Below are 24,708 nucleotides of genomic sequence, written 5' to 3'. Positions count from 1 at the left end.
GAAAAGCTTTCACTTACACTTCTTATATCGTCCCCCTCAGATAGATGAATGTGGAAGCCAACAGGTGTGTCCCGGTCCAGTCTCTGCCAGTCTCGAACGGGCTCAAACGGGCCCGCCCTTGGCCAGGGCTTCACCCGGCGCACGCGTCCCGCAACACGGGATACTGAGCCAATAATATAGGGGAATGGCGGTGGGGGCGGGAAGAGGACGAACGCTGCCGCGGGGGCTGCCGGTCCTCGCAGTCCCGCTGGTGCTCCAACAATGCCCCAAGCGTCTCTGCTCAAATCAGCCTCCAAGCCACACCCACAAAGCGGGGGCAGCGAGGCGCTGTTTTATCCTGCCAGGTGCGGTGGGGGTGGGAAGAGGACGAAACGCTGCCGCGCGGGCTGCCGTTCCTTGCAGTCCCGCCGGTGCTCCAACAATGCCCCAAGAGTCTCTGCTCAAATCAGCCTCCAAGCGAACTGTGATGTCTCTGATCACCTGATTGAATCGTGCTTTCTTTTCTCGACCTTCATGAGCACGGCCACCCCAGATGGAACCTGGACATAAACCTTCAGTCTCTGATGATTTACTGGATCCGATTCTTAAGGGTCGATGTAAGTTTTCAATAGTTGGTGCAGCGTTTCATCATCTGGCACTCTTTTCTCAAAATATTCAGCATGACTCTGGGGAAAAACAAGCTTCAAACACCAGTAGAACTTCTGCTGCCTTTTATGGAAGAATGTAGAATTCTCTTTTCTCTTTCGGAATCCAATGGGTAAGATGTGTAGGTCTATATTGCGCTTTCTGGCTTGTTTTTTCAGAGAATTAAGAAATGTGTTGGTTGTTGGCCTCTGAATGCAAATATCTCTTGCAGCGCAGTCAGCTGACCTTGCTGCATCCTCCAAAAATCGATAATCGCTTAAAAGGTTGATGTCATTAAATTCGGTTTTATCAACAAATGCTGCTTTGTCTCGGATCCCAGTACACTTCAGATCTGTTTTGTGCTTCTTTACGCAGGACAAGCTACATGAATATTTCATACAACATGGATATCTATATTTGGCTTCTTCGGTCCCACAGCTTTGCAAAGAGATTTTACGCTTGCGTCCGATGATGGCCGCAACTCCTGCCTCCCCCAAGCCTGCATTAGGCAACTCCAATCACTGGCACATGCACAGGATAAATGTAGTGCCTCAACCACCACCTTCCCAGAACATTCCTGGATCTGTGAAGACTTCACAGGAAGAAAAGGACTTATTCAAGGACTCACGAATCCTACTGGCACCCAGGCATTCCATTTGCTTACTTTAGGAACACAAAAAGCAGAAAGACACCTGACATTTAGAAGTACCAGCTGACTACAGAAGATTGGACCCTGCAGGACACCCATCTGGAGAGAGGTCTGATGCCTATTGGTCTGCCCTGAAGAACAAGGAGCTAGAGAACTGACCCCAAAGAATTTACCAAGCAGTCAAGAGAAAAGTGGAACAAGTCATCTTTTCTGCCTTCAGGGGACCGAGACAAGATATTGAAGACCGGTCAGACATTTTTGCTGTGAGTCCAGTGGGATATTGCAGCGAAGTCATCTGGCGTTGCAGAGCCCTGCCCAGCTGCGGTTTCCAGTCTTGCCATACTCAGTATTGGCTTCAAAAAGGTGACTATGTTCAAAGGTAAAACCTTGAACTGGGAAGAGGCAGCATATCTATCCAACCATGAAGAAACCTCGCACGGCTTGAAATTGTGTCTAGGTCCCAGTCAAGCACAAATAGTGACTTTTGATTTGCATTTTTTGTCTTAATAGAAACCAAAATCATCTCTCTGTATCAGATGGTTGAAAAAATTGATTATGTAGTTGGTTTTTAAATGGGCAGGATGTGCAAAGGATGACATTTTGTGTAGTTATGTCTGAGCTTAACACCTGTTTTTCTTTTAAATGCATTGTAAAAACAGCATCATTTGAGGAACAATCGCTTTTTGCATCCACTATTTACCACAAACCTGTTTGATGACATTGCGCAAGGGTGAAAACAAAGACTGAGTGTGGTAGCACAGTTGCCAAGCGACCCCATTTCATGTGTGGCATCTTAAGCCAGTCTTTTTCACTAATTACACTATGCATGCTGGGATTTTGCAGTCATGCTAATATTAATTAAAGCAAAATGCCACGCCCCAAACGCACAATGTTGTTAGCTAAACTGCCAGAAGGTGCCACAAACGACAAGAGGTCACTTGGTAGTTATCACTGTATCACATAGTAGTGAGGGGGTCACACTACAAAACAAACAGTTTGTTTAAGTTATACCTCTGTACTGTATTATCAATTGGGTATGTATATTTCCCTTGTGTGTATGCATGTATGCATGTCTGTCATTTTTGCATGTGGGCCCAAATTAATCTACCACATGCACCTGTTTAAGTCTTAGAGCATGGAAGAGAAGTGCTGCAGGTGTGGCACACGAAGTACGCCTAAGACTAGGTTTTCCTCCGTAAGCATGACAAGGTTTTATTTGTTATTAATCTCTTCAGGCATGTTCAGCTGCCAGTGCTGTTCTGCAACACTGCCAAGTAGTGGAGGGTGCAGGTAGTTTTATGTCATAGAACCCCACGGGGATCTCATTTTGCTGAGCAACAAGCACCATAGATATAAATGAGTGTGAATATTTGTCCATCAGCTCTGAGGTGATAACATCTGCACTCTAAATTCTGTATTGTTTTCACCACTTTATTATGTAACCATTTTTGCTTCGGAGAAACAAGTGAGAAAATCACAAACTGATCAAAACTTTTTTTTTACCTTTTCACATATGTGCGAGCACCCATATCATACATGAGACCCTCAGCGAGTCTCAACTTTTCCAGTTACTGCTGGTTTGCACCTGGTTACCAGTTTTAATTACATTATATTTATACTATGCCTACCTGAAGCTCAGCCCCACTAAGACAGGATGCTGGTTATTTCCCAAGAACAGCAAATAAGAACCAGTACAAACCTGGCTCAATAACATGACCCTTACAGGTTTAAACCCCAATGCTAAATCACTTGTATTCACAGTAGACACCAACATCATACTTGAAGAACCCAATTCCACCCCAAAAAGTGTCAAAGGAAACTGATACTAGGATGCTTGTTTCCAGTCCAGGATAATCCCGGCTTGGCAGTTCAGGCTGGACTGTTCCCATGAGGAGGAGGGTCAAGACTGATTTGCATATGGCTGGATCCAACCAAGATCTCTTGACTGGGGGTGAATGTTTGATTTATTCAGCATTCCATCCATCATATGTTGCTTCAACTTTCTAAAAGTGGAATTTTCAAAATTATAATTTAAAATCCAAGTTTACCATTAAAGAGGATTTTACATTATACTCCTATGTAATAATTTCAGTGTAAACATAATTTCTATACCTGCTTCCAATCTGAAGTTAGTACTTATTAAACGTAAGAAAGTAGCTCAGTGTTAGCCTATGGGACAGATAGGCTTTACAACAGTAAAAAGGACATCAGGAGTTTTCACTGTCAGGACGTGTAAAACTTAACACACGTCCTATTTTTAAATACCATGCAACCTGACGAATGAGCCTTTGGGGCCTAACTTGAGGGTGACTTAAGTTTCAAGAAGGAAGGTTTAGGCATGGCAAAAAACGGCTTATTTTCGGCAGGTCGAAATGGCAGTTTAATACTGCACTGCAGGCTGCAGTGGCAGGCCGGAGACATGTGTTAAAAAGGCAAGCGGCACAATGGTTGTTACTGCCCAGTAGTTGTTATTGCCCAGTAATGGCATTTAATGTACAGGCCTTGGACTCATGCAGTACCATTTGCTAGAGACCTACAAGTAAATTAAATGTACTAATTACGTGTAATACTAACTGCTTGTTAGCCCACACACAACCATTGTTTTTTTTTTTAAAGTCCTCATACACCATTAGATCTTTCCAGTCCATTACTGCTTTCCTCTGCTGTCCCCCTTCCTACTGGCCCCAGCAAAGAAATTCTGATTTTAATGGGTTGAACTTTGCACAGAACCCCACAAATTGGTCTGTTCCATATTTCTATCTGGTTGCCACTGGAACTGACCTGAGTGGTGAAGTATATCCATGTAGAGGCATAATCATTGGACAAAGGACTACCACCAAATTGATCTAAAGATTATCCAACCACCTTCTACAAGGTCCCCAAAAGGCAACCTTCTTACTGTTCTCTTTTCTTGTGGCTAGATCTAATTTCATTACATATTTGATGGCGTTTAACCAATCTGAGAAGTTCGGGGGTGCTTTTAATCCAACATTTGCACATTTCTCTTCGGGCCAGTAAAATAAGATAAAAACACAGCTTACTGAAATCTAATGATAAACTTTCATATCCATTGAGGAGACCAAAAATAAATAGAGAGGTGCTCACCTGTTTATCGACCCCAATTATTCCTTCCATACCTTTTAACACAGATTCTTAAAACTTCCTAATTAATGGGCAACTTAGGAACATATGTTCATCATTAGCTTTTTCTTCTCGACACTTTGGGCATCATGGAATAGGACCCTTTGCAAATTTAGCTAATTTCAAAGGTGACCAATAGACTCTGTGAAGAGAGAAGAGATGATTTCTCCTTAAATGTGCAGCTTGCACTGTGACATATAGTAATTCAAAAGATACTTGCCATAATGTTTCCATATCGACGTCTGGCAAGTAATCTCCGCACAGTCGAGCTGGCAGGGTAAAGTCGCCATCTATCAAATCAATCAAACACCAGTAGAGATTTGCTGCTTCCTTTCTGTTTTGCTGTCTGGTTCTCAGTTTAGTCTCCAAAGTATTTGCAAAGCCAATCGGTATTCTAATCTTTTGAGTCCAGCTTTTTATTTGTAGATACTTGAATTTGGATATTTGTTTGTCTGTGATATGCTTCATCTCTTCCCAGGATATAAACGATCCTTCCGGAATCTGTTGGGCCCAACAGTTTACCCTGGCGGTCTTTTATGGCAAAACTAATGTATCTTTCGTCCATTCAGGAGAGCCAGGGGTATCCCATATTGGCGCCTAAGCACTGTAGTAGCTAATTTTTAACAGTTTCCTTATTTTGATTCAGGTCATTGCTAGATCTTTTAAAACTTTCAACCGCACTTTCTTGAAAAAGCGTGGATCTCTAAATGTATACAGATATGCATAATCTGCTTCCCTTAGGTCCTGGAGCATTTCCTTAAACATTTTACCCATATCTGACTCATCAGGTTCATTCATGAGAATTTTCCCTGCCTTCATTTGGAAAACCCATGCAGAAATTAGTAAATCAAGCTCACATAAGCCTCCCTTGTTCTTCCTCCTTCAAAGTTTCTTCCAAGAAATGTGGCTGCCCTTTGATGCTCAGATAAATGAATTCATTTTTGCCTGAATTTTCCTCAAACTTTCTTCCTTAAAAGCAAGGGGTATTTTTTGAAACAGAAAGATCAGCTTCGGCAACAGCATCATTTTCACCAAATTGACCCATCCTATTAGGGTTAAAGGAAGGTATGTCTACCTTTTTAAAGATTCAGAGATTTCCTTATCAATTTTACTTAGATTTGTGATATGTATATCATTAATATCCTGTGTGACTTTTACTCCAAGATATCTAATTTCTCTTTTCAACTTTAATTCAGAGGAGGAGAGACTCACATTCCAAGCCATACACTCAGTTTTCGATTGATTAATTTCGTATCCAGAGATGTTACCAAATTGACGAGCTACTCTGTATATAATTGGTATAGTACTTTCAAGATCAGACGTATACACCATAATATCATCGGCATATAATGACACTTTTTGCTCTTAACTGCCAGATCTAAAAGGCAATATATCATACTGTGACCTAATACTCTCAGCAAAGGGTTCAATATACAAATTAAAAAGCATAGGGGTGAGGGGCCAAACCTGCCTTGTGCCTCTTTGCACTTGTATAGGGGAAGAGAGATTCCCATTTATTAGTATTTTGCTTATTGGTGCTTTATAGATTGCCGAGATAAGTCTAATAAAGTTTCCCCCCAAATTACATTTCTCCAATACCTTACTCAAAATATCCCAATTCACGCGGTCGAACCCTTTCATGGCATCCAATGTAATGATAGCTAATGGTAGCTTGTGCAAGGTTGTAAGATCAATAGAGCCGACCAGATTATAAACTAAGTCTTGCAACCCTCTCCCTCTCACAAAACCCTTTTGGTCCTGATTTATCAGACCATTCATGATACCATTCAGTCTCTCTGCCAAAACCTTGACAAAGAGTTTATAATCAAGGTTTAGCAGAGAGATCGGTCTATGTGAATCACATTGTTTTGGGGACTTCATTGATTTTAATATCAAAACTACTGTTGACTCGCCCAAGGAGGGGGCAATAGACCCTCCCTCCTCGAAGATATGAGAAAACACTTCATCCATTTTATAGGTATCAAAGGTATCGCTAAAGCTCTAGATATTTCTGCTGGTAGACCATCTGGCCCTGGAGCTATGCCTTTCTTGCCCAAATCTATAGCTTTCCTAATCTCGTACTGTGATATAGGTTTATTAAGATTATCAGAGGAGTCGTCACTAATCCTTTTACCTGATACTGCTGTAACCATGCTTCAATTGTGGCAGCCTGTGGGTTCAACTCTTCCCTATACACTGATTCAAAGTGTTTTCGAAAGACCTCTTCCATATTTTCGGGGGTTTGACATATTTTCCCTGTAGAGTTACATACCACCTCCTTTATGTTGCTTCTACCTAGGTTCTGTTTAGTTTTCCAGGCAAGAAGTTTACCGGAACCTTCCCCTTATTCGAAGTGAGCCATCTTGCTCGCCTCCCACCTCTTTTGGAGTCTGGCATCTAAGATCGCTGCCAAGTCTCTTCTAAGAGAAGCTAGCCTTTCAGTAATATTTTGTTCCATATCGTCTGAAGCCGTGGGCTGGTGTTGTAACTCTTGAATCTTATTCTCTATATCCATAATTTCATTTTTGTTTTTCTTCTGTCTTGCAATCTGAATTGAGGTTATACATCCCCTTAAATAGGCTTTGTATGTATCCCACACTATCTCTATAGAGGTGCTATCTAAATTAGTCAAAAAATGCGCTTCAGTTTCTGCTACTAATCTACCAATGATCGCCTCCTCTGCCAGAATCGTTCGATCTAGAGTCCACTACATGGTCTGATAGGTGTCCTCCTAGATGTTTAATTTCTGATACCCATGACTTTAGTGTTCAGCTAATCAAAAAAAAAATCTAACCTAGACTTATGGCCATGTTTTTTATTATGGAACGTATAGCTTTTTTTTCCCTCTCTCTCTTTCTCTCCATATATCTATCCACGCCATTTGCCTCATTGTATTACTCAGTACAGATCTCATTTTACTATTCTGTGGGGTTCTGCTCTTTAGGGACCTATCCAACACAGGATCTAAAACTAAATTAAAGTCTCCTGCAAGAATTAGGGGATCTTTAAATAGTAATAATTCAGCGCATACATTTTTCAATGGATCTGGGTCGTCCAAATTTGGACCATAATAACCAGTGATCAGAAATTTGTGAGAAAAAGCTTCACTTTTGCTACAACCCATCTCCCAATCTTATCCACTTTAGTCCCCTCCACAGAAATAGCTGGGTGTTTTTTTATGACAATTGCTATCTCTTACGTTGTTGTTAGCTGTGTAGTGCAAATGACCTCCGTAATCCAAATTTTACTAATACATAGACCCCTCATTTCCGCCTCAAGGAAGCGTGTTTCCTGTAAAATTTATATTTGCTCAGGACTATCCTTTAAGTACTGAAATATCCTCTCCATCCTTTGTCTTACCCTCAACCCATTTAAGTTCCATGTCAGCACCTTCAAATATTTTGAAGGTTCACCTGAGGTCTGTTTTCACCAAGATTGGAGAAACAGCTTTTGTGATTTTAGATGGCGAATCAGACTCTTTTTAAAAAAAAAATTCCCTATGCTCCCCACCAGGTGACCCTGCCAGTTCCCCCTCCCCGCCAAGTATCTCAAATGCTCAGGGTAAAAATAATCATATAATAATTAATCAAAAGAGGGATAAGGGATCGAGGTCTCCGTTTCGTTCCCCAAGGTTAATCGCTGGTTATCAAAAATAGAAACGGACACTAGTTACACCTTATGACCATTGGTATAAGGGATAAAGATCAGAGTAGCCTCAAAAAACTCTTATGTTTTTTTTGTTGGAAGAAGGTGCGGTATATCTGGTTCGTCCGCCCCACATTAGAGTTGTGGCAGTTATCATTGGCTACTCCGAAGTGAATGTGCCAGCCTCACCCGAGGCACCTCTGGTCTAGGGTGCAGTGTCCAGAGATTTGAAGTGAAAAAAGGTGCAAAGTAAAATGTCAAAAAAGGAAGAAATAGTTAAAAGGGGGAAAAAACAGCCCGAAAGTTCTTTAATGGGGGTTGTTTCTACCACATTAAAAATTGGGTGGTACGATGTTAGACCGAGTTACTAGGTCTGATAGTATGATTTCATAAAATACGTCGACATGTTTCAGCTCCGTTAGGCCAGGAAGGGTCTGCGGAGCTTTCGTCAGGACTCACAAACATAAAGGTATGGTACTTACACTATTTGTGTAGTCTTATTTGGCGTACAAAAACTCTTATTTTGGTTACACAATTGGGGAAATTTTCCTTCTTAATCTGAAATGAGACGAAAATGATGTCCATATATAACATGCACACACACACCTTATTTCGTTAATGTATTACATTTTTCTGTGGTTTGGTTAAGTAACAATTTTCTTTACCAAAAAACATGCTTTAATTTTCAGAAGGCAAAAAAATGGAGAGTGGGGATGATAAATCTGGGTTATCACTAAGGTTAAATAGGAGTTCATAGGCAGAAACTAGTAAGACACGCTAGGGTCTGTATTACTTAGCCCTTGTCAGTATTGCATCGTGGCGCTTATCAATATAGCGGGGGCGGGGCGGGCGAGCGCTGTGAACAGTGCGTAGCTATTTAGTTAAAACGCTGCAAACAGTGCATGGCTGGAATGTTAGAAAGACGAGTTCGCCTACCTGTGGCCAAGAGAGCTTTGCTTTTCCGGGGTATCGCTTTTTAGACAGTGAGGAGCTCAGAGCTGTTTATAAAAAGGGGGGGGGGACTCCGTTAGTTAAAGGAGAGGCTTGTCTTACCGGAGTATCTGGAGATCTTGTTTTCCAGCGCCATTACCCGCGTGTATGGAGAATTCCACCTTGTGCTGACTCTGCCCCGGGGTGTGGCTTGGGTTGAGAGCACTGAGATTTTTAAAGGTGCCTAGAGCGTCACTCGGACGCGTCGATTACTGCGTTTTATTGGTGTATAGCATCTCTAGTAGCTTTATTGAACCACACAGAGCTGTATTTTCATTGTAGGCTGTATTTTGACACTAATACATCAGGATACCTCGTGTTCTTTTTTTAATAGGCAAAACGGTGCCAGGGGATGGCATCGTTCAGTCCCTGTTCACAGGTTTTAAGGCGGTCCACCCACCTTTGTTCTTTTTCGAACAGACGGCGCTCACAGTTGGCGCTTTTATCAGTGAGCATTTCAAGTACTGTCCAGTGGAGTTCTTCGCATGAGTGACCCATCTCTATAAAGTGGGCACAAAGTCTTGTGGTGTTTTTCTTTAAGCGGATGTTACTTTTATGCTCGCCAATCCTTAGCTTTATTTTGCGGCAAGTCATGCCGATGTATCTTTTATTGCACTTGCAGGTGATCATATATATGACGTGTGATGAGTTACAGTTCGTGTGCTGACGTTGTGTCCATACCAGTGTCTCCGTTAGCTGTAGTGTTTTTGATACTGTAGTTGTTTTACAGGCTACGCAGGACCCGCAAGGGTAGTGGCCAGTTACAGGGTTCATAGTCACATCTCTCGTGATGGATTGTTGTTGTTTTCTCAAGGGGCGGGTATGGACTAGGACGTCTTTGATATTCTTTGTTCTGCGATTGGCAAACCTCGGCTTTGGCCAGTTGAAAATTCCAGTGTTTAGGATATGCCAATTTTTGTTTATCAGCTTGTTTACCTCATAAGTTGATGGGCAGAAGGTAGTGATGCAGGTCGTCAAGTCCTGTACTTGTGCTTTAGGGTAACTTTGTAGAAGGCACTCCCTGGGCTGGTTGTTCGCTCTTTTTTTACAGTACTTTATTGTTCTTGCACTGTAATTTCTTTTTGACAGTTTTTGACTTAGCTCTTGCGCCTGGATCAGGTAGTCTTCTTTTTTGCTGCAGTTACGTTTTAGCCGGAGGAACTGGCTAAAAGGAAGATTGTCTCTGAGTGGCTTTGGGTGGTAGCTCTGATACGAGAGCAAACTGTTTTTAGCAGTAGGTTTTGTGTAGGTTTTTGTGTGTAGGGTGTTATTTTCTACAAAAATTGTCAGATCCAAGAAATCCAAACTCTTGTTACTGGAGGTATGCGTAAATTTTAGCCATGGGTCTAGATGGTTAAGCCAATGGATAAATTGTTCTAGGTCGGATGATGTGTCCCAGATTAGGATCACATCATCTATATACCTCTTCCAGTAAAGGATGCTAGTGGAGAACATGTTAGCTGCATTGTGAATAAACTTACTCTCAAAGTTGCTCACATACAGCCCTGCCACCGATGGAGCAAAGGCACTGCCCATCGATGTCCCATGGGTCTGTAAATAAAGGTCTTCCTCGTAAGCAAAAAAGTTTTCTGTCAGGGCCAATTTGCAGCATTCGAGAATGAAGTGTCTCGGTGTTTGGTATTGCCAGTCTTCAGAGTAAAGTATATCTTCCAGTACTTGCAGTGTGTCAGCTTGTGGCAGACTGGTGAACAAAGATTCCACATCCAAACCCACTAGGGTCATTGTTGCTGGATCAAATGATTTGGCTTGGATCTGTACCAACAAGTCTCGGGTGTCTTTTAGGTAGGATGGTGTACGTTGTACAAGTGGTTTTAAAAATTCGTCCGCAAATTTTGAGAGCGGCTCGAGGACTGACCCTATTCCAGACACTATAGGTCTCCCTGGAGGGGGGGACCTGTTTTTGTGTGTTTTCGGAAGTGAGTAGAAATAGGGAATTTTGGGGTCCGAGGTTATGAGATATTCAGCTTCCTTCTTGGTTATCCAATTCTTGATCTCTGCTTCGTGGACCATACTGGATATTGTGTTCTGCAATCTTTCTGTTGGATCTGAAGTTAGTTTTTTGTAGAATCTTGTGTCCGACAGGAGGGAAAGGCATTGGCCATTGTAGCCGTCTTTACTTAGGATTACAATGCCACCCCCTTTGTCAGCAGGTTTCACCACTATTGTATCGTTCTCTCTCAGTGAATCCAGGGCGGCTCGCTCTTTTTTAGAGAGGTTTTGGAAGGTTTTTTTGTTCTTATCTAGAAGGTCCACACCTTTCATTAAGGACTGTTCAAAGGTATGCAATTCAGGAGGGACACTGGCATATGGCGGATTGAATGTGGATTTTTTACGTAGCGATGTATCACCTGCTATTTGGCTGTTCATGGTGTTGTGGAAGAATGCTTTGAGCTTAAGAGTTCTACAGAATTCTGCTAATTCGCTTTTCAATCTGAAAGTATCCAGTCGAGGTGTTGGCACAAAGCTTAGGCCCTTGTTTAGGACTCCTATTTGGTCTTGGGTCAATTGTAACTCGGAGAGATTCACTACGAGGGATTGGTCTTGTTGGTTGATGTTGCTGCCATACTTCTGGTCTGGACGTTTCTCTGTTGATCCTGCCATCTTATAGACTTTTTTCGGCCTCTTGTTTGGTTTTGGCCCCTGGATAAAAAAGGCGCCTCTTGTTGGTGTAAGTTAGGATTCGTGGCCATTTGTTGTTCACCCGGCTGTGGCATCTGGTGCATGCCTCGATTGAATGGGTCCATCCACCCTCCATATTGTGGTACAAAAGGCGGGTAGAAGGGCATGTTGAAGCCCGGGTAGAATGGTCTCTGCCATCTGTTCCCCCTTCTCGGGCGTTGATTCCTGTAGTTATTACGTCCTCTTTTCGTAGTGTAATCATCCGCACTCGTGACAGAATTATTTGAGGAGTTAGTCCCTGTTGATTCATTATCAGAGCCAGTATCTGGTGTGGTATATTCATCTGATGTATATGGATGCATTTTTTGTCGGCTGAATTTCTTAAGATCTTTGCCGATTTTTTGTAGTTTACTCTGCATAATGAATTCACGGGTCTCATCCATTTCTTTATTTATTTCTTCCAGTCTCTTTTTGACGATAGCAGGATTCATGCCTTTTTTTAATTCATTTTCACATTCTTCTATTTCCTTTAGTAGGGCATCCGACAATCTCTTTGCAGTCTTGACAATTAGAACAAGGTAGTCTAAAGTACACTTCCAGGAGATGGACGACCAATCCATCCTGAAAGCTAGATCATGCAGAAAGATCCTGGGTGCATTGTTGACCCAAAGGCCTCTAGGTGCTGTTTTTACTCTTAAGTATTCTGTCATTATTATTCCATGAATGGAGGTCCGAATCTGTTCTCTCTTTTTATCTGTCAGATTGTCCCAATCGTTGGTTTTTTCTAGGGCTTCTATAAGTTCTGTGTTTTGTAACAATGATTGTCCTGCCAGTATTTCGTCTATTTCCTTAGGATCAAAACTCAATCCAGGGATGCCTTCCATTACTTCTTTATATATTCAGTAATATATGTAGGAGTAAATGTAATCCCGCAGCTGTGCGCTGCTTATACAATAATTAATCAAAAGAGGGATAAGGGATCGAGGTCTCCGTTTCGTTCCCCAAGGTTAATCGCTGGTTATCAAAAATAGAAACGGACACTAGTTACACCTTATGACCATTGGTATAAGGGATAAAGATCAGAGTAGCCTCAAAAAACTCTTATGTTTTTTTGTTGGAAGAAGGTGCGGTATATCTGGTTCGTCCGCCCCACATTAGAGTTGTGGCAGTTATCATTGGCTACTCCGAAGTGAATGTGCCAGCCTCACCCGAGGCACCTCTGGTCTAGGGTGCAGTGTCCAGAGATTTGAAGTGAAAAAAGGTGCAAAGTAAAATGTGCAAAAAAGGAAGAAATAGTTAAAAGGGGGAAAAAACAGCCCGAAAGTTCTTTAATGGGGGTTGTTTCTACCACATTAAAAATTGGGTGGTACGATGTTAGACCGAGTTACTAGGTCTGATAGTATGATTTCATAAAATACGTCGACATGTTTCAGCTCCGTTAGGCCAGGAAGGGTCTGCGGAGCTTTCGTCAGGACTCACAAACATAAAGGTATGGTACTTACACTATTTGTGTAGTCTTATTTGGCGTACAAAAACTCTTATTTTGGTTACACAATTGGGGAAATTTTCCTTCTTAATCTGAAATGAGACGAAAATGATGTCCATATATAACATGCACACACACACCTTATTTCGTTAATGTATTACATTTTTCTGTGGTTTGGTTAAGTAACAATTTTCTTTACCAAAAAACATGCTTTAATTTTCAGAAGGCAAAAAAATGGAGAGTGGGGATGATAAATCTGGGTTATCACTAAGGTTAAATAGGAATTCATAGGCAGAAACTAGTAAGACACGCTAGGGTCTGTATTACTTAGCCCTTGTCAGTATTGCATCGTGGCGCTTATCAATATAGCGGGGGCGGGGCGGGCGAGCGCTGTGAACAGTGCGTAGCTATTTAGTTAAAACGCTGCAAACAGTGCATGGCTGGAATGTTAGAAAGACGAGTTCGCCTACCTGTGGCCAAGAGAGCTTTGCTTTTCCGGGGTATCGCTTTTTAGACAGTGAGGAGCTCAGAGCTGTTTATAAAAAGGGGGGGGGGACTCCGTTAGTTAAAGGAGAGGCTTGTCTTACCGGAGTATCTGGAGATCTTGTTTTCCAGCGCCATTACCCGCGTGTATGGAGAATTCCACCTTGTGCTGACTCTGCCCCGGGGTGTGGCTTGGGTTGAGAGCACTGAGATTTTTAAAGGTGCCTAGAGCGTCACTCGGACGCGTCGATTACTGCGTTTTTTTGGTGTATAGCATCTCTAGTAGCTTTATTGAACCACACAGAGCTGTATTTTCATTGTAGGCTGTATTTTGACACTAATACATCAGGATACCTCGTGTTCTTTTTTTAATAGGCAAAACGGTGCCAGGGGATGGCATCGTTCAGTCCCTGTTCACAGGTTTTAAGGCGGTCCACCCACCTTTGTTCTTTTTCGAACAGACGGCGCTCACAGTTGGCGCTTTTATCAGTGAGCATTTCAAGTACTGTCCAGTGGAGTTCTTCGCATGAGTGACCCATCTCTATAAAGTGGGCACAAAGTCTTGTGGTGTTTTTCTTTAAGCGGATGTTACTTTTATGCTCGCCAATCCTTAGCTTTATTTTGCGGCAAGTCATGCCGATGTATCTTTTATTGCACTTGCAGGTGATCATATATATGACGTGTGATGAGTTACAGTTCGTGTGCTGACGTTGTGTCCATACCAGTGTCTCCGTTAGCTGTAGTGTTTTTGATACTGTAGTTGTTTTACAGGCTACGCAGGACCCGCAAGGGTAGTGGCCAGTTACAGGGTTCATAGTCACATCTCTCGTGATGGATTGTTGTTGTTTTCTCAAGGGGCGGGTATGGACTAGGACGTCTTTGATATTCTTTGTTCTGCGATTGGCAAACCTCGGCTTTGGCCAGTTGAAAATTCCAGTGTTTAGGATATGCCAATTTTTGTTTATCAGCTTGTTTACCTCATAAGTTGATGGGCAGAAGGTAGTGACGCAGGTCGTCAAGTCCTGTACTTGTGCTTTAGGGTAACTTTGTAGAAGGCACTCCCTGGGCTGGTTGTTCGCTCTTTTTTTACAGTACTTTATTGTTCTTGCACTGTAATTTCTTTTTGACAGTTTTTGACTTAGCTCTTGCGCCTGGATCAGGTAGTCTTCTTTTTTGCTGCAGTTACGTTTTAGCCGGAGGAACTGGCTAAAAGGAAGATTGTCTCTGAGTGGCTTTGGGTGGTAGCTCTGATACGAGAGCAAACTGTTTTTAGCAGTAGGTTTTGTGTAGGTTTTTGTGTGTAGGGTGTTATTTTCTACAAAAATTGTCAGATCCAAGAAATCCAAACTCTTGTTACTGGAGGTATGCGTACATTTTAGCCATGGGTCTAGATGGTTAAGCCAATGGATAAATTGTTCTAGGTCGGATGATGTGTCCCAGATTAGGATCACATCATCTATATACCTCTTCCAGTAAAGGATGCTAGTGGAGAACATGTTAGCTGCATTGTGAATAAACTTACTCTCAAAGTTGCTCACATACAGCCCTGCCACCGATGGAGCAAAGGCACTGCCCATCGATGTCCCATGGGTCTGTAAATAAAGGTCTTCCTCGTAAGCAAAAAAGTTTTCTGTCAGAGCCAATTTGCAGCATTCGAGAATGAAGTGTCTCGGTGTTTGGTATTGCCAGTCTTCAGAGTAAAGTATATCTTCCAGTACTTGCAGTGTGTCAGCTTGTGGCAGACTGGTGAACAAAGATTCCACATCCAAACCCACTAGGGTCATTGTTGCTGGATCAAATGATTTGGCTTGGATCTGTACCAACAAGTCTCGGGTGTCTTTTAGGTAGGATGGTGTACGTTGTACAAGTGGTTTTTGCACATTTTACTTTGCACCTTTTTTTTTCACTTCAAATCTCTGGACACTGCACCCTAGACCAGAGGTGCCTCGGGTGAGGCTGGCACATTCACTTCGGAGTAGCCAATGATAACTGCCACAACTCTAATGTGGGGCGGACGAACCAGATATACCGCACCTTCTTCCAACAAAAAAACATAAGAGTTTTTTGAGGCTACTCTGATCTTTATCCCTTATACCAATGGTCATAAGGTGTAACTAGTGTCCGTTTCTAAAAATAATCATATCCAATCCAGAGAGAACCAAAGAACGTATAGAAGAAATGTCAAAAAGATTTGCAGAGAGAGGATACCCATCATTGATACTAGAGTCAGCAAGACAACGCAGCTATACCACCTCCAGATCAGATTTGCTTAAAAAGTCCAAGAAATCTGAAAACATTAGAATGGTGATAGTATCTTGATTTTAATCATTGAGCAATAAGTTAAAAATCATACTCAAACGACATTGGCCAATGTTAACAATAGAGACGGATTTCAATTCAGCATTTGCACAACTTCCACTGTTCGCACATACCAGAAGCAGAAACCTGGAAGAGATTCTGAAGCAGCAACATACAGACACCGTATCATCAAAAGGTACGAAACCATGATTGAATTGTAATAATTGCAATAACGTGATACAATGAACCAACGTATCACACCCAAGAAAAGGTTACAACATCAAACTACATGTCATAGCAACTTGTGACACTTCAAACGCTATATACATGTTAAAATGCACATGTGGAAAAGTGTACATGGGAAAAACAGAATGCAAGATCAAAACGCGCATTAATGAACACAAATTGAACATTCGGACAAAGAATATGAAATCTACAGTGACAACACGCTTTTTGGAAAACAATCATAACATATCTCAATTCATATTTCTGGAACTCGAAATGGTTAAAAAATTGAATTGAAGGTAGAGACAATAACAAACATTTACTTAGAAGAGAGAACTTTTGGATCAAGAAACGAGAATCACTGAAGTCGCATGGAATGAATGAATGAACATATGGAATATGCTTGCTGTCTATAAGTTGTTTTTTATTATTCATTGTTTCTGATGTTTTGCCTAATTTAATCCTGTGTTCTGTTCATTGGCACTTCAGTACTTTATTCACACATAGGAAAAGGGCTCGCTGGTACACCAACAAATTAAAACATGCATTTTTTTTAAATATCATATGGTTGAAAATAGAGGCGAGAGGCACCTTTTAGCTTCACCTTTCTAAACATACACGGCTCGTTTAACCCCTTGCAAATATGGTCACTGTGACCTAATAGTCCTACCTTCATGTTCATGCGGACACGATGTAAACTACTTTGACTTAGTGGTCCTGTTTTATGTTCACACAAACGCGATGTAGAAATAGTCCTACTTCCTTTACTAGTCACAAGACTCGTATTTGTTTAAAATAGAAACGCCAACACCAGGCGCCGGAAAACCGAGCCACTGAACGGCCTAAATTCTCCAAATACAAATGTAAGTAAGCAGCTAGTCTAAACCTGGTGTCGCGTCATAATCTTAGTGATATTATGTCGTTTTTTGACCTACAGTAAAGGCTAAACACGGACACGGAAACTCCGTGAGTAACTACAATGTTATTGCGAGTGATTTGCACATTGTAATATTGGTGTATAGGGTTGACAACAACACGCATCGGTTAAGAAATCACCATACCACCTTGTGCCTTTAAAATCAACACATGACACAAATTCATGTTATTATTTAAGCCTCACAACCATAGTAACACATGTTTTTAATCCCCATCATCACACAATTTGGGTACCAGATAAAAAATCAACAACATATAATAATGTGATGAACCTTGAGAATATATGCAATTTTATCACTAGTATGTGTGCTATGATTGTGTTTTCTGTAAGGGTCCCTGAAGAAGGGTGGATAGCCCGAAATGCATTGGAGCTTGGAACTCAAAGAAAAATGATGCTCAATTAATAAAAAGTTGTTGAAATAAAAATAATTTCCAACGGAGAACAAGAAAATTGAATAAAGAAACATTTAAAGGATTGCAACAAGTGTCAAATTTCTTTTGGAATTGAAGCAGCACAGATTGAGAAATTCTTCTAATTAAGTGTAAGCCTACTTTACCATTTCTTAAGGAGAGAGCACATGCACTTTAGCACGGTATGCAGAGGTAAAGTGAACAGAGTCCTAAAAGCAAACAAAAAAACAGGTTTTTCAGAGGAAGTAAGAAATCTGGGGTGGACCTACAGAAAGGCCCAAATCCAACAACAGCTATACAGCCTCGAGGAAACACTCTGCAGGAGGGTAGAAATAAATCAATGGATGGATGATACCAAGGGTAAAAGGGACCATTTTATGGATATTTAGTTGTGAAGAAGAATAACAATCAGGTTCAGAAGTCATTTAGAAACTTCTAAGCTTTGTGTTCAGTCTTCAGTTTCACAATTACTGAGGAGTGTTACACCTGTTCAAATTAATCAGAGACACCAGTGTTTGTTTGCGTGTGTGCCTAGATGTATGTTCTCTAGGTTTTGTTGTGTTGACTCCCTGTGCGTTCTAACAAATTCAAACCTGTTGACTTGTCTATTGCTTGTTTTCCCGTTTCTAGTCTTGCTTCTGTTTACATATATAAGATATTTAATCTTTTGCCACAGTAGCAAGGGGTAGATTAAAATGAGCTAAAGATATAATAAATAATCAGCCAGAATTAGCGAGACAAAGTTTGCTTATTTAGTATTATTTTAAATATCCAGCGCTAACTCTGAATCATTTCGTGAATAACAATGTTTATCAGCAATATTAAGAAGTGTCTCACCTATAGGGTTTAGTACAACATTTTGCTTGCATTTAAAATTATAAGTGAAAATAAAAGTATCATAGTAAAACATCTAGTATAACGTGTATTAGACTACTGATTTCATATCAGCAATTTAAACCGCACTTTAAATGTACTTCGATGTTATACCAAGACAGGCAGGCCTTCTCATTTGCTAGAATCAAAGCCTGGTACTCACCTTGGCACTCTTAAGTGAGAAAGTTTGAATCCTGATAAGTCACAGAGACGTCTCTGCTGTGTATCTCTTATTAAAGGCCCTCCAAATCTTATCTTATTAACCACAGGTGACTGTCGCAGCTCCTGTTATCCGTAGTTTCGCTCCTTCTTTGCCTAGTTAAAGAAAATGTATGAAAGTAATGAGATTTGCAAATGCACTAGCATTATATGCTCAATAATTTTATGAGGTTGAAGTTACAATTGTTTATTTTGTAATTACTGATTTTCAGTTTTTGTTAATAAGCATGTTCTAGGTTTCGAGAAGGCTGAGAGAGTGATTTTTATCGACAGCGAAATAGTAATTTTCGAAGTTGTATTGGGGTATGAAGACTAATAATTAGTGTGTTAGACAAAATAGAAGAGGATATAATGGAAGACACAGGCAGGGGTGGTTCCTGCATGGGAGCGGAGGAGCGTCACCCCACTCACACAATCCTGGGCAAAAAGCGTCAAAAATGCAATGGTAATAAAATGGCTTTATTACCATTTTATTTTTAACACTTTTTGCCAGCAAACAGAATGTGAGGGCAGGGCTAGTGTGTCATTGCTGCCAATTGTTGGCAGCAGTGAGAAGTGGCCACTTAAGTTTGCATGTCACATGTTGGTTTAGCCGGCTACCTTGCTATGGCCAAACCGACATGCGCAATTCAAACCTCTCCAACCCGGGGAAAGGAAGCACAGGCCTACAGTACCTTTTGGAGAGTGGAGCCAAATCAAGACGTTTAAGAACAGTATCTTGATTGAATTAGAGAGTTGGCTGGGGGCTTCGCGCTCAGAGGACGTGCTTCAGAACGAGTACGTGCTGCAGAACATTGAGGGCAGTGTAAGGTAAGGGATTTTTTTATGTGTATATTTATGATAATGTGTATATTATTGTATAACTTGTTTTTTGTATTTTGTGTGTGTGTTATGTGTATATGTGTATGTGTATGTGTATATGTATATGTATGTATGTGTATCTATGTGTATTTGTTATGTGTATATTTTTTGCAAAATTGTGATTTGCCACCAACCGCCTCTGGACACAGAGTAAGCAGCCAGCAAGGCACTCTATCTGCAGCAGGTGGAATTTTCCATGGTGCCATGCTGCCTTGAATAAATGAAAATAGTATTCCCTGAATAGCTCTTCCGAATGGCTGGGTGTAAGGGTGCAACTCTACAGAATAGGATAGTTGTCGTTCTTCTGTAGAGAGCTACACATCATTCTGGGGATGCTGGAAATGCTGCCCAAAGTCTTCTCAAGTCTCTGTACCACTCATTGGGCGCACGGACATCAACCACAGCTCGTCTGGTCACCAGGCCAAGGGAGCCTTTTTAAACAAAAAAGGGTGGGAGGACACTGCCTCACATCCCAGGCCTCAGTTTGCCCCAAAAGCAGTGGCTGCTGTGCTATGTTGCAATAACATTGACATAAGAAAAAGTCTTCCTGTGGCACCTGAAAATGGAGACTGATGATGACAGGCACCCATCTCAGCTTGCGCCTAGGGCAGGGGTCTCCAAACCGGTCCTGGAGGGCCGGATCCATGCCAGATTTTTAAAATAACTACATGTATCTCAATGGGGATAGCCAAAAAATCTGGCATGAATCCGGCCCTCCAGGACCGGTTTGGAGACCCCTGGCCTAGGGGATATGAGGCAACTAGGACTACTGAGGGAAGGACATGCAGGACCAACATCACAATCAACTATTTCTAAAGTAAGTGCACTTTTAGTAAACAAATACATAAATCACACGTGCGCACAGTTTGCATTACTAAAAAGAAAAACCTGTTTATTCACAGGTACAACAATAACATGAAAATAAACCATCTCCCAATTCTGGCAATGATGCTTCTAACCAGAGAGTACTAATAACCATGACACAGATGCCCTGACGGAAACACAGAAGGTATCCACAGCTGTGTCTCTCTGCCTTCTTTTTCCTATGTTCAGTGGCCCTCTGAGCAGGACTTCCTGCATAAGCCCCAGTGTACTCTGCACCAGACCTCCTGGTGATATGCCCAGTTGGGACATCTTGCTCATAGACATTGTTGAGGCTAGATGCCTTCTCAATCTCTGAAGCAACTGCTTGCTCAAAAGTATTTGCTTGTACAGTCTATTTGAGGCCTGTTGAAACCTGGGAAGGCCCTTTCCATAATCCCTCTCCAATCCACTATGTTCAATTACAAATTGACAGTCCACCAGGAACGCACACCAGTGGCAGTGGTAGCTTACCCACTGACCCTTGAACCTCTGAATGGGATCCAGAAGGTGGCATTGCCTGCACCTATTTCTTATGTCAATGATGTGTACTACTACAGATTGCGGTAACTATCTCTACCTTTGAGTCCATGCTCCAATATCCAAACTGGAATAATTGGGTAACCGATGCACCCAGACACCCCATCTTTCTCTGCACGATCCACATGCTCTTTGGCCTTTAATTTCTCGTTCTCTGTTGCAAACATCGACGTCTCCAGTACCCTGAACTCTCTTATAGTAGAGCAGCCTCCCTCTCTTGTCCTTGCCCTGAATGCAGCTCTGCATTACCTTATAAATCGGTCCTGTATAATGGTGTGACCTCACTGCTGCCAATTCTATCTGCCCCTTAATTTGTTGACGTGGAGCTTGTGCAATAGGGCGCCTATGACACACGTTATGGTACCTTTAGCTGTGGGCTGTAGGGGTGAGTTTGTAATGGTGCAATTTGAGCAGGCTCTTTCCTGTCTGCCTCATGCACGTCTCCTGGCTGAAGTGCATGGGCATCTACTGGGAAAGAGCATGTTTAGTCCACATTGAAAGGGCTGTGTCATTTGAGACATGCTGCTTGTGCTAGGCTTTTAATGGGATGGTCTAAACTATGCAATGTGGATAGTTCTAGAAGAACATGCCGATTGTTTAATAAAGTGCACTCTCAGACTGAATAACAACAAGCATTATGAAAATGGAACTACAACTCACTCAATGCATTTCACCTCTCTTACAACTAATCAGTATATATATTCTATTTTCGTTGTAAATAATATGGCAGTTATTCGCTTTTTCCTATCCATAATTAAATACATTTCCTTATTTAATCGATGGTTACAATAGTGACCACAACAGCGTTTATGTGCTCCTGGATTTTGAGCCAAATGTTTTTCTTTGTGCCCCAGGATCTGTCAATGAGCCTTTTTCAAAAAGCTATTCATTTTGGCCAACAATTGTCTCTATTAATATCTCCAGCTCCTGGTCAGTAAAGCTTTGCTTCAACTTCTCACTGTCTTGTAGCTCGGATTCCTGGCTATCCAATGTTACCGTATTTCCGGACAATCAGAAGTTCTTCTACTGCTCTGCTGTGGACTCCTATGAATCGAATGAGGAATGTGTGTGTCGTGTCCTGTAACCCAGGAACTCACACAGGACACGATATTGATTTCTGTAAGTGTTCTTTTATTTATTGGCTTACATCATGCATGTATCATGACCTCCTTCCTCGAGGTCCAGCTCCAGAATCTTTTCTCTCCCCACCCCTTGACCGGATGTGGTGTGCGGTGTCCCCTCGCCCCTGCGCTGTCCCAGGGTCCTAGTGCCCATGTCCTGGACAGGACAGTGTGTTTTAATTCCTGCTTGTGATGTTAGAAGTTGCTGCCAGTGTGACACTAACAATTTGCAATAAAGTCCAAATCGCAAATTAGGTTACCGTATTTTGCTAATGCAACTCATTTGGAATCACAATGTACTCATTGCTTCTAGTGCTAAATTTACTGTTGTGATTCATTAAAAGGCATTCAAAAATGTTTGTACTTTTCAAATTGCAAATGTGTGAGCATAATTTTAGCTCCACTCTATCACGTCACACCTACGCAATCTATATGTGAAGAAATGACTTTTTAAAACGTTTTTATACTTACGTTTCCGGGTGCATTGCACGCAAATAAAAATTGCATCACACAAGAAAGGGCCAGGCCGATAAGTACTAGACCTGTTCTAGAGTCAAAATCCGATGGTTCTTTTTCGCAGTATGAAAGTGTAAAGGGGAGAAATGTCATTAAGAAACAATCAATTAACCAATAACTTCTTTGGATACATAATAACCCACTGACAACTACTTAAGGTTAGTTAGATTTATTACTAAGCCAAAAATAACTCGACATAAAGACACCTCAACACATGGTGTAGCAGTACAAAACAATTCGCATGAAGCCAAATCTGTGTATCTAGTTTAGACGGTGCAGCATAAGCTATAGAATTAGTTCAAGAAGTAAGATATAGAAGATCAGGAAGCATGAGTCAAAATTTCCCTGCATTGAGGTTTGGTGAGTGAAAAACATTGAATCTATACCTACACTAATACTGAGGAGACATCCCTAAGTAAGCATTTTCAGGAGCAAGGATAAAGGGTGTCAGCACATGGACTCTTTCTAAGTAGTCTCTTCATAATCAATGTGCCATGTAGCATAAAGCTACCAAAGACAGAGCTCGTTCCAAGATGCTGTCTTTCTGTGGGCAAGTAAGAAGTGGTGGTGCACTAGCCCTAATTCCAAGACCAGGTATTCAAAGGTAGCGTTCCCATGGTGCAACGCAAATCACGCCATCTGTTCTGGGAACAGTCATGAAGGTATTTTCCGTGGTGTTGATGGTGTGCCTTCCTTGTTACAATTTGTCCTTAGTTCCCTGGCATTCTCCTGTGTGAAGCACAGTTTCCTTACTTTATCTACTCAATCCACACAATTGTGAATGTTCCTCTCCTTGACTGACTACTAAAACAAAGACATTATTCTATCTACCAAGAGTGCTTCTTTCAACAGCAACACAAAACGTGGGGCAGAACAAATTCCACCATTAGCGATAATGGGTGACGCTGTGTCCCTCAGAACCTGGGTATTTGTGATATCTAAAACAAGTGGTTATGTTGGGAAGATACAAGTACTTTGATCAATGCATAAAATACAATTTGGATTTCAATTCTGAGTAGTCAACAAGTGATTTTTCACAAAACCAGAGAAAAGGAAAACACACCACAAAGGCAAATACATTTGTCTGGGATTGAATTATTTACTACATTGTTATTTATAACAAATAATAAATATGTCTGTCAAATATTTTTGGGAAACACATTAGTGACTATAGTGCAGGACAAGTGGCATGCAGTGAGACGTGTGGTCAACAGTGCTCTACAGGTATGACAAACGGATGTATGACATTACAACGCATGCTTTTACAACGCATGCTGTTATAACGCATAGCGCTCTGGGGTGCTGGATAGTGAATAGTTTAATTTACTATTCAAACTCCAGTCCCCGTGGATAGTAGGGAAGGTGTTGGATAGTAAATTAAAACTATTCCCTATCCTAGAGCGCCCGCCAGTGCAATGCGTTTTAATGGTTTTCGTTGTAAAACCTGCGTTGTAAAAGCACTGCGTTGTAAAAGTTTCGTTGTAAAGGATGTTTCCCATGACAAACATGAGTGAGACAAATGTAATGGATTCAAAAACGTATTTCTTTCTGTCCATTAATTTACACATGAAAACAAGACCCAAGTCTGATTTTAAGTTCGGGTCAAGGAGACCGTATGGACTAGTGTTACAATAATGTCGACGTTTCAAACCTTGAGGATAGCGCACCTCAATACGTGTCAGAGGCGGGTCTTCTTCAGGACTGGGAGGGAGGGGGTATTGACAGCAGCAAGGTCCAACCGGATCAGAAATTGATGCCTATGATCCTATTGGTATATTAAATTAAGATCCGGGCACATAGACCTTGCTGCAAAGTCATAATGAAGGTGCACCACCATTGGTCCAAGTAAAGGTGGCGTGATGATTAGATCATGAGTCTGTATCTCTATGCTTTAATTAATGAATATTCTGTTAGACTTTAGGCCAGATCTTTTCTGACTTTGAGAGAAGCGGACAGCTCTGTTTACCCCATTGTTTGCAAGTGTATGGCTATATGCTGACACCTTCCTGCATTCTTAAAAAACCCACTGCCCATCCTTAGTGCCCCATATATAAGGATATTCAAATTCAGGATAAACTATTTTGAATTACTCATGTTTAGGGAGGAGGAACAAAGCTTCTTAAAGGAGCATTGAACTTTTGTCTTCGGTATTTGAATTGTCCCAACTGTAGATTTGATTGGATTTCTGC

The 24,708-nt window shown here is 41.4% G+C and overlaps 1 pseudogene; it reads right to left on the bottom strand.

Moving 5' to 3' along the window:
* Positions 1-476: 476 nt before the first annotated feature.
* Positions 477-1,154, bottom strand: LOC147727001 (box C/D snoRNA protein 1-like; annotated as a pseudogene).
* Positions 1,155-24,708: the final 23,554 nt, after the last annotated feature.

Source organism: Lissotriton vulgaris, chromosome 3_1 (genome assembly GCF_964263255.1).
Source record: "Lissotriton vulgaris chromosome 3_1, aLisVul1.2, whole genome shotgun sequence".
Taxonomy (NCBI): Eukaryota; Metazoa; Chordata; class Amphibia; order Caudata; family Salamandridae; genus Lissotriton; species Lissotriton vulgaris.
The sequence above is the reverse complement of the archived record's forward strand: the minus strand, read 5'-3'. Positions and strand labels throughout refer to the sequence as shown.